An 11,518-nucleotide genomic window follows, 5' to 3' on the forward strand; every position below is an offset into this window, starting at 1 on the left:
TTGTTGTCAATGGGAAAAGATAATTCTCATGGGGCTAGAAGAATGGCAGTTTGGATGGTTTGCAGTGTGGGTTTTGTTGCTGCTCAGGTTTCCTATGTCTGAGATGGTGTTGTTGCTCTGTGTTGGTCTTGCTGTCTGAGATGTTGGAATTTCAGGTGGTGCTCAAATCTGGTGATGGACGAGATGCTGTCTGAGTTCGAGAAGAAGCTGTTGCTGAAGAGAAAATCAGATCAAATTGAGTGATTCAAACGAGAAGAGATTGAATGGGTTTCGGTGGATTCATGAAATTGAGACAGTTAAGAATTCAGAGGCAAACGGCAGGTGAATGAGACGGAAGTGGAAGAACAAATGCTACTGCTGGTGGCAATGCAGTGGTGGAATGACTTACTGAGCTGATTACAAAGATGGGTTATGGTGGAATGAATGGCAGGGAATGAATGAAATGGTGTATGGCACTGTTTAAATGAATGTTAGGACTTGCAGGTGGATTTGGTAGATTGTGTGCTGCCTGTAGGTACTGAAGTTGAGTTACAAAAAAACAGTTGGAAGAGAAGAAAGTAGAATGGCAGCTGTGCTGGTGGTGTTGTGCAGTGGCTGTGAATTGAGATTGAATGGTTGCAATGACTGCAAGGATTGGAGGATGGCTCAAGTGGTAATGTGTTGCTGCGGTAAACATGAAGAGAAGTGTTGTGCAGGTGCTAGTATAGCCGTGCTGCTGGTGGAAAAGTGGCGGAGTTGGTTGTCAGTTCCACAAGACTGACAAGCTAAACAAGTAATGGGCTTATGTTGTTTGAGGCCTGTTATAGCTATGAGTATGGGCTGGATTGGAGTTGTGGGATGAGTTAAGACAAGTATGTGGTCGATTTTAAACGTGACAAGTTGAAGCAATTAACAGAAATACAAGTCTATAAAAAGGGTCTCACACAGATTATGAGGGGATCTCTATTATCTTCTCTTCTACTTTTAGCCTAGGGTTTAGAAAGATGGAAACTATTATTTTTCTTCTTGTGATGAACTCCTATGCCATGAGTACCTAGATTTTATTATTGGTTAAGGAATAAGTTGGATTTCCAAATATGGGTTTTCATTCAATAAATTAGTTTTGTCTCCATGTTTTGTCGATTATGATTCGCTAGAAATATCGCCATGTATGATTGATTGTTAGTTTTGTCAAGTTGCAAATTGGTAGAACTCGTAATCATATCTATTGCTAGTTTAGGGTTTATTATACGTAAACGTGATACACCTTGAATACACGTAGCATAATTGTGATTATTGCTTGTAGTGATACATCCTAGTAGTCACATGTGAGTCATAACCTTTGTTAAATCGGATTAGTGCTTTTACACGTTCGATTGCTTTGATTGGCCTGATTTCATAAAACTTAGTGCTCTTAGAGAGTTAAACTTAGTTGTGCTTTTACACTTTAGGTTGCTTTCTAGGAAGAATTCACTTTCGCATCTTTTAATGTGTTTGTTGATGACAAGAGGAAATTAGCGGGATATTCTTGCGATCAAGGTATCCTAGGGCCTTTGATAAAAGTTGAGATTAAAATATCAATTCTAGTTATTGTGTAGAAAACATGTTTGTGAATGAAGATGAAATCCGTAACCAATATTTTCTCATCCTCGATTTGATTTGTCTACCTTTATTGTTTGCTTTTATTTATTTTTAGTTTCATAAAAAAAAAACATCCTCCCATTATTTGCTTAAGTTACCAAAACATATTGACAACCTAGTCCTCTCTGTGGGAACGATCCCTTTCTTATCACATACTATATTTATATCTAGTTGAGCGAGAAAGTGAATTATATTTGCACGGCTGACAACCGGTCATAACCGGCAGGGTATTATTCAAATAACCTGCCGAATTATATTAAATATGAACACAGTAGATACAAGGATTTTCCACACAATCAGTCGGCAAGGTCTATTACTCAAACATTGTCGGCTAACAAACAACCGACATGGTTTTATCCAAATACCATTATGGATTTAGGCATCAGGAACCACTATTTTCAAAACAATCCGCCGGCATGGTAAACAAATATAACAACCCGACTATTGAAAAAATTTGCTGGCAAGGTATTTGGTTGAATAACTTGGCGACTCTGTAAAAATCAGTTACAGTTACTCATTATCCGGCAAGATCTTCAACCTAATAGCTTGCCGCTCAACCCTAAATATGAAAAGTCGGCAAGGTCGTGGAACAAACACCTTGCCGGCTGAATAACTACCGATTAACAATTTCGATTTTTATGACCTAATTTGACATGCAAACATGAAATTGAAGTACTAGAGTGAGTTTAAGTAGGCCCTTAATTTCTTAATCGCTTCATTTCTTCGGTTTCAGCGGCATTGATCTCTTCTTCTTCGACGGTTTTTTTCTTCACTTTCCTTTGAACTAAATTCGCAATTCCAGGGTTATACACATTGGGTTTTCGATTTTCTCCTTTCATATGACTATCCCTCGGCCGTGGTGGATCCATGTTTGAATATTAATCGGAATTTTCGAATCGACGAGTTTTCAATGGTGGGAGAGGAAGAGCCGGTAAGGTAGAGGTGGAGGAGAAGAATAAGAGAAGAAGATGAAATGGTATAAAAGAAAACTGATTTAAGGTAATTATAATTATAAAGGGTAAGGATAGTATTGTAACTTCTCCCATATTTGGCCTCCCCTTAGTAAGGGCACTATGTCCATATAAATCTGGAATCTGGGTATACCTCAATCTCGGTAGGTTAAAAACGTGCTTAGGAAATAGAAGGCAAACCAAGCCTACAATTTAATGAGAGGAATTTATTCTAATAACCCTAGAAATTATGCTACCTACTCTTTTGGCCCCAGAGTTATTTAATAACGTTTTCAAATTATTCCAATGGCCCTAGAATATTATAGAAAGTAGGATTACCAAAACAACCTCGCATAAAAAAAAGAAAACAAACAGCTATCACTTTCATTTTGAATTCACGGTCTTGCATCTCTCTCTCCACCTCTTTCTCTCTCACACAGATCTCGCCCAGAAAATTTCAAAATCGAATGTTTTTTTCGATTCACGGTTCTTGTGTAATGCGTTCTACATTATCGTCGTTGTTTAGGTTAAACCATTAATCTTCAGTAACGTGTTATCATAATCGATTTCATTTATTCTTAATCATTAAAAACAATTTAATTAGGGTTTTGTGAGAAAAAATTAGAGAAAAATCAGATCTCGGTGAAGAACAATTTGATCTCTAGCTTCAATATGAAGCAATTGAAGAAAGAAACTCATCTACATGTTGAAAACAAAAATTCAGAAAACAAAGATCATCAACTCTTTCATTTCTGCTGCTGCAAATCTTCATCACAATCTTCGTCGTTGTCGTCAATAGAATTGATAAACAACAAATCAGCGAAGAACACAATCAGGAAAAAATGGTGAAAAAATCTCTATTAGAACCTTGCAACAACAAACCTAAAAAGATCAACAAAGAAATTGAGGTCGAAATTGAATCTGATTCAGAAAATACAGGATCAGATGAAGAAAAACTGATGATTAAGTAAAAAAACAAAAAAGGTATAAGTTTTGTTGATTTGTACGTAGTTCATTGTATTTGTTTTTGTAGATATCTTCGGCAGGGGCTAAAATCTTTATTTATTTTTGTAGCTAGAAGCATCAAATAAGAAGAAATCTAAGAGATGTACGGGGAAAAAATGGAAGCATAAGAAGGTATAAATGATTTTGTTTTCTCTTCTTGTTGATTTTTCCTGCATTTAGGCATTTTTCTGCAAAAATCAAAGGTGATATATCCTGCATAGTAGGTGTTTGTGAATATATCCTACACATAAATGGAAGCCGATGAAGAATAAGTTACTAAATGCTTTTGTTATCTTTTCTGATGGATTTTTCCTTCATGAAAACAAAACTTTAGGTATTTTTCTGCAACAATCAAAAGTGTGGATATATCCTGCACAATAAATTTTTGTGGACATATCCTACACAGAATTATTAATGTGTGTTGCTCTTAATTCCTGATTGTGAACATAATTCCCGCACAAAGTCTCACATGTGCATATTTGTTGTACATTTTTGGTTAAGCATATTGTAATAGTTTCCTTGTACGTCTTCTTGTCAATTTTGTTGTAAAATTTATGCGTATATTATAGTTTTGTTCATCTTTTCATACTAGCCTGTATAGCTTCGATTTATATATCAGTTGGATACTTGAGTCTAAACGTCTATTCGCCTAAGGATGACGAGGAGCGTGAAATTCAGCTTAGGATGGTTAATCGACACCATCTTGTGCTGTCTATTTATGCCCATAAGGTAATTTTCACTATTAGACTTCATTACTTACTGAATGTTCACTTGATCTAGTTTGTGCATATTTTCTTCACAGATCTAGTTTGCGCATAATTCCTGCACAGTTTAGCTTGTGCGTATTCCCTTCACATATATAGTTTCTGCATCATTACTGCACAGGTTTAGCTTGTATATTTTGTTGTTCCAATGTCTCCTCATTGTGTAGTTGCTAGTATTGTGGCTAAGTTGGGAAACATCATTGAAATATGTATATATATATATATGTGATGGTTGTGAAAAACATACTAAATCTACACTTATTTTCATCTCGATTCATCACTACTTTTAATGTTATACTACTAGATTCATATATCATAGACTAAAATTTGCTTCTCTACTAGATTTATATATAGTAAATGATGCTTGTATATTTTCCACACCGATAGAGTTTGTGCATGTTTTCTTCACGGATAAAGGTTGTACATATTTCTTAATTTGCAATGATCTATTTTATGCCGGAGATCATTTTTCTAAATGTGATAGGATTGGTTGTTTATACGTCTACGCTATGTGATTTTTTTGTTGCATTAGTGTAGATCATTGTTTCATATAAGCACAAAAAGTTTATACGTCTACATTAATTCTCTCTATTAGTATAGGTCATTGTTACATTAGTGTAGGTCATTGTTGCACTGGTCTAGGTTGAGTATTTGTTGCGCATATACACTTTTGTGTATGTTTGGATTTGCCTATCAAAAAGTGCATATTTTCTGCACATACTGTATTGTGCATACTGGTTGCACAAAATAAACGTGTATTGGCTGTAAAAAAAATAAAATTTTACTAGGTAGCCAAAGAACATACCTCGATTTTCACTTAGAGCCTCAATAATATGAAGACCAAACAAACCATTTCTTAGTTTAAAAGTGTTTTATTTGTTAATTTAATGTTTCCAAATTCACTTTGCTGCACCCAAATCCATTTAAGAGTTTTCTTTTCATTTTATTATCCTTTTATAATAAACAGTCCTACGTGTATATTCTCTGTACATATCTACATTGATTAGATATCGATCTGTGGATTTTCTCTGCACGGATCAAAATTTGTGGATATGGGTGTAATAGATTTTGCAAATTACCGAGAAAAGAGTCGCAATCAATACGATGAGGTAATATGCATCTAGCATCTAGATTTGCTAATTGCATTCTTAGTTTCTTTAGTATATGATGATTCTTTAACTTCTGTAGGAAAATCTTGTTATGCGAATAAGTAGTTTATAGAGATTGTTCGACGATTTTTTCGATCTAAGGATACTATTTGCATTGATCTAAAGTTATTAGAATCGATTTTGTTATTAGAATGTGGACTTTGTTATAATGGTTAGCTGAATGTAATAGGAAAGACTCAAGTATATTACTTAAGTATATATATAGTTCCATGGAAAACAGTAGTGTTGTTTTTGTTGTGTTACTGCAGCTTCTTGTGAATATTATCTACACAGATCTACTTGTGCATATTTTATATACAAATTAAGCGTGTGCATGTTTTCTACACAAAATCAAAATTATTCGAAATTTTTAGTATGTATTCTACATTTGATATGCAATTGGCGTAGTTAGAAATAATTGGTTTTCAACTTATCTCTAGAAATTCAGGGTTTTCTACAATTGATTTTTTCAGGATTTTACTTTGTGCTTTAGGATGCAAAGCCGAACCAGAAAAAGAAATACATATATAAACCTAGAATGATAATCTTAGGTATTTTTTATCTGAGGTGAAATGGAATTTATGTAAAACTCGCAAATAGGTTTTGAAGACCAGAGTCTCCAATTATCTTCAGGTATTCTCACCCATTATGTATATTTCCTATGAAAATTAAAATAAGTTCATGCATTGTACTACTCTGGTGATCACAGATTGAGTATCCTAAAACTGAACGCGAGATCGTTTTATGAAAATGACATGACTTATTAAATGAACCAGGCCATATCTATTAGGTTTGTGATTGATCCATCTATTTATCTTTTACAATCGTTTCTAATTTTATCTGTGATAGTTTGACCTTTTTGACAATCCATGTGAAATGTTTCTGCAATTGGTCATCCTAAATGTGTCTCGACCTAAGCCCCACAAATTTGGTTTGCTGAGCGTACCTCAATAGTGCGCCGACGGAATTACAAAGATACAAATTTGTCTCTGCTTTTGTGCTTCTAACTTTCATGTTGATGTCTATATTTCTGCAGAAAAACATTTGTGTGAATTATTTATTCACACGATGAATTTTAGTTAATTTGTACTTGTCGTGCAGATAGCCAGATACATATATATGATATGTCTAAAAATTAACAGAGAAACAAATGTGTGAATAGTATCTGCACGAAATAAAGTTATGAATAATACTTGCTACGAATAAATTTCAGTTAATTTATAATTATAGTGTAAACTAAAATATTGCAATTTCGTAAAAAATTCTCTAATATGCTCATAGAAAGCTGCATCGAGAGAACGCATATCATTCTTACAAAAAGAAATGGTTTTTGCCAAATCTGACGGTGGTGAATGATCTTTTTTGAGTGATCGGTGGCTCACATTCCTCTCAAAGTGCAAACACAAATCGTGGTTGAGAACGTTCCCTACTTTTACGTCCGAATCCAACGTCCCAAATCTCTTTTGCCTTGATCCCCTTTCGGTTACAAAGCCCATTATCACAGATTTCTCATAGCACTTAATCCATTCTTCTCCTCCATTAACAACGCCATTATATGTGTCATTCAATCCCTTTGATTCTTACCATGATAAGCATCATGCATCACGTTAGAAGAACAATCCTTTGAAATTTTCCCTTATATAATCCTCAATAGACAATAGTGGTTATCATCTTCCTGGGTTTCTCCATTTCTTTCTTACGCATACTCTCTCAAGGCTATTAGGTCAGTACCATCTTTAATTTAATTTTTCTTTAAATTTGTTTAATTGGTTTCTTCGATGGGAATTTTTGATTATTCCATATCTTTAATTGATTTTCAATGAAAAGGTATTTTTCATTCTGATTTTGTTCCGATAGGTTTTTCTGAAAATTTTGATATATTATTGCAGATTTTGGTTGGTAGAGGCCATCTTGAGAAAGAACCAGCATCCATCTCTGGTAAATCTTCTAAATCAACACTGAACTTCCATTTTTGGTTCTTCTATTGTAAATTTTAAATGGCCTGTGATTGTTGCTTTCTGGATAATTTTTGACTAATTTTTTGTTTCTTAATCTGGGTTTTATTTATTATCATCGAATTTGTGGGTGATTGAAAATTGTTTCAGCTTTGTGAATTTTATAATGTGGTGGAAAGAAGAATTGATTAATACTAATTAGGTTTATTGTATAGTTTTAGGTGCAGTGACTGTGATAAACTTTGTGGTCAGTAAATTTTATTGGTGTTTATATTTGTGATTTGGAGTTTGATATTCTGCCGCGGTTTGCTTTATTTGCATTTGTTAATAGGACTGAGAAGATGGCGTTTTCAAAATGCAAACAGTAAGGTTACAAAGCAATCTATTGGAACAATTGTCGCTTATATTTTGGGAATAAGGTAGGCTTTATCCAGGGCATGATACACTCCAACTAAACTCATATATTAAATATTTAAGTTATTTTCGATATTCATTTACAAATCATTGTATTGAAGTCTATTCACATTTTTTATGGGTCGTAGGAAATCTAGAGGCTAATAACAATTTGCAAGAATTAGCCATGTCAACACCATTGTCTTTTCTTACCATCATATGATTCAGAAGAACAAGAATTATCCATGTAAAATAATGGTTTGATGTAGTCTTACAAACCATTCTGAATGCTAATCTTGCTCAATTTTCATCGATAGTTACGCTTTGTCAATGATGTAGTCTTACAAATAATTGCTTCAATTTTCGTTTCAGATTTTTCACTGATTTTTCATCTGTTCAGTTACTCTCTATAGAAACTTAATTAATTTGGATATGCGAATTCCGGTTGTTAATTTATTTTATTTATTAGTGTAAACTCAAGAAATTAAGGTGAAAGTTGTTTTATTACTGAAAAGAAATTAAGGTGAAAGAGTTCCATTTCTCTGTTTGCTTTGTGAGAGGCGCCCATTTCTTGGATAGTTAGGGATGAAAATTACCACCGGAACTGCTTGAGGGATTTGTTTCTTGCATGATGCAGAATCGCAAGTTACTTACTGGGATTAGGAAGTTTTTACATTTTTCAATTGATTCATTGGGCCTCCTTAAGATATTTTGGGTCGCTATTTTTTCTTCTCACTAATGATACCTATTTCTATCTCTATGTTGTAGTGCCCCCGATTCAATGTAGTTTTATCACCATTGCCGTCTTATTTCTCGAGAAATGCTTTAATACAACTTGAATGGTGACACTTTTTTCTTTAGGAATTTTTGATATGATTGCAGATTTCAGAATTTTCAGGGGATCATATTGACTCAGCATTAGTTGACTGTAAAAATTACTTCATTTCTTATTCTGTAAGCCTGAGCTAATTTTACAAACTTTTAAACTGGTACATGTTTTATAGATGAGGGATTAAGCAACACTAGAAGTCAGTACACAAACGGACCGTGAAATAGCAGAACGACAAATTCGTTGGAACCAGCTTCCAACTCAGCCCGGAGTTTTGTCAAAGGTGGTGTATCATGAGGTAAAACGTATGTTCTCCTTATATATTATTACTATGGGAAGAAATGGATCCACACCAGTTAGTATTCTAGCATCGTCCCGTGAGTCTGAGTATTTATTATAATGTAAGTGCGTATATCAATTAGACATTCATTAAGCTATAGCATCATCTGTAATCTTGATTGACAAATTTTTCCTAATGATAATTGTATCAATGAGGAGATGTAGTGATCTGTTGGAAGACTGCAAGGCTTTGCTTTTGAATAGTAGTAATTTTAATGTTGTTTTTGTTAAGCGTTCAAAAATAGATTAGCTGACCGGCTTGGACGTCGGGGGCTAGGAAGTTTTGTATTAAGGATAATTGGGTCTCCTTTCCTCCTTTTTTGGATAGTTTTGTAAGGAAGGAACCCTTATCGGATGTTTGTATTTCCTTCTCGGTTAATTTAAGGTGTGTTTCTCAGCGAAAAAAAAGATAATTGTATCAATGATATTGGTCATAATTTATAAATGAGGTGCGGATATAGTTCGCAGCATGCATTTGCTTATAATGACATTGGAATTACCCGTTCACTCAGAACAGCAGTTTCGGCATCTTTAGGATGCACATGTAACAATTTGTTGAGTTCTTCTTCGTCTTCGTGCATCTGTAATACTGCACGTATTTAAATTTAAATGAACGTAGACAAACAAATAAATAGAAGTATCATCCAAATGTAAGCATTGGAGCTCGGTATCTATTGGCTAAGAACAATAGATAGTCTCGAGAAATTTCTATACGAGTGCACCAACAGTGGGCAAAATCTCAGTAGAAATGTGTTGTTCGAATGGACCCATCAATGGACAAAATGTCATCGAGAGGATCGGGAAGGAATTGAAATCCCCAGTAGATGTCATCTGCATAATGGGAAAAGAGCTTGAATGGCCAGTACTCAATCTTTTGCTTTGCTAGAATGACAGATCCATTGGCATACAAATCCTCGAGTCACGACTAAAGGAGCTTGATATCCCCCAGAATATATCATCAATAAGGTAATGAAATCACCAAAAGAACTTGGTACACATGTATAATTGAATTTGATTAACATGAAGCTTACATTTTAAAAGGGAACGGATTTCACCAAAGTATATTTAGGTTTGAAGTGTCTAGGGTGCACTCCTTTCCGTAGTTTTAAGTTTCTATAATTTTGTTGTATATTATAAACGCATTTGAGAGATTATAATGCGCAAAATAGCGTGTAACCCTCACTTATGAACCCAAAATGCCAGGCATAAACATATTATAAAAAACTCCATGTACACGAATTTTCAAAACATGCTGGAATTGAACAAACAATGTGCATTTTGCTTACTGTTATCTTCTTCTATGTTTGCCTAATATTATAAAAAACCTTCTGAACCCCATAACGGAGACAAAAATGGTCTTCCAGTTTACATGAAGCGTCCATAGGGAAACTGTCTACTAGACTCTCAACTAGATGTTCAATGGAGATGAATGGGAACCATGGATAATTCCAATGCCAGTTACTCCGCCAATGAAGTTAGATTCTGGACGTGGTCTACACCAACAAATCTAACTGAAACAGACCATTCATTCTGGTGTCCAAAAATCTAACACAATCAAAATGCTTCTCCTTGGTTACTGTGTGAAGTTTAGTCTTGGCATTAGTGGTCAGTAAGATCATAGAAATGTACATTTGTCCTATGCAAAAGAGAACAATGGTCCCTTGATTGTTCTTCAATTATTTCTTTTTGTCGTGCTGGATTTTATTGGCAAAAACACATGCCAATGAAAACCTAAAGGTCGTATTAATATTAGTACTAAACCCCGGAAGGATTTAAAAGAACCCATCCCTATCAGAATTGTTTATTCACTTGGTAGTTAGTATCTTTGGCTTGGGAAGATATCGTTCGCAGCAGCAACAACCCAAAGCCCCCGGGCCGTTACGGCACATGTCATATGCTAGTAAGAAACAATTCTAAACTGTAGAAATTCTTCATCAGTAGTTTTACAGGTTTCCAGAATTTGTTGGTTTATATGAGGGCATGTGTTATTCACACTGATATCTTTGTGTTGAGGTATTACTCACAACCATTTTTTATGGGTTTTTCTGTTGCAGACATTTTCATTCTGATCTTTGGCATAGTCTCATGTGAGAACGATTCAAATTGGGTACGCTTTTAAAAAAAATTGAAGATGAGGAGGCACTTGACATCAAAATGCGCAAAAGAAAAGAGTGAATTGTTCAAGTTGCTGACCGCAACCCCTCTTGAAGCTGGAAAACCTCAAAAGCAACCTAAATACGAAATGAACCTCATTAGTAGTTCACAAATTTCTGTTTTTTTAACATCTAAATCATGGATTAATTCTACTCGAAAGCATATAACTGATATATATGTGTATATATATATATATATTGTTTTATATCTTCTACTATTTTTTCCTCATGTTTTATTTTAATTTTGTGATGGTTAAAGAATTATAGCGTTGATCGAAAGGTTTTCAAGCACATTTTCAAGCACTGTGGATAATAGCTGCACTCGAGAATATACAGTGGATAATTTCTTCACATAAGAATAA

General features: G+C 34.4%; 1 long non-coding RNA gene across 3 annotated transcripts; it reads left to right on the forward strand.

Annotated features, from left to right (window-relative positions):
- The first annotated feature begins 2,949 nt into the window (after positions 1-2,949).
- On the forward strand, positions 2,950-9,234 carry LOC113342028. Of its 3 annotated transcripts, none has more exons than XR_003356334.1 (6): positions 2,950-3,554; positions 3,645-4,304; positions 5,961-7,210; positions 7,377-7,425; positions 7,774-7,861; positions 8,840-9,234. It is a non-coding gene; the product is annotated as an uncharacterized LOC113342028 (long non-coding RNA). The 3 variants fall into 3 exon arrangements; XR_003356335.1 differs by having other exon boundaries at positions 6,855-7,210; XR_003356333.1 differs by having other exon boundaries at positions 3,645-7,210.
- Positions 9,235-11,518: the final 2,284 nt, after the last annotated feature.

Source organism: Papaver somniferum, unplaced genomic scaffold (genome assembly GCF_003573695.1).
Source record: "Papaver somniferum cultivar HN1 unplaced genomic scaffold, ASM357369v1 unplaced-scaffold_33, whole genome shotgun sequence".
Taxonomy (NCBI): domain Eukaryota; kingdom Viridiplantae; phylum Streptophyta; class Magnoliopsida; order Ranunculales; family Papaveraceae; genus Papaver; species Papaver somniferum.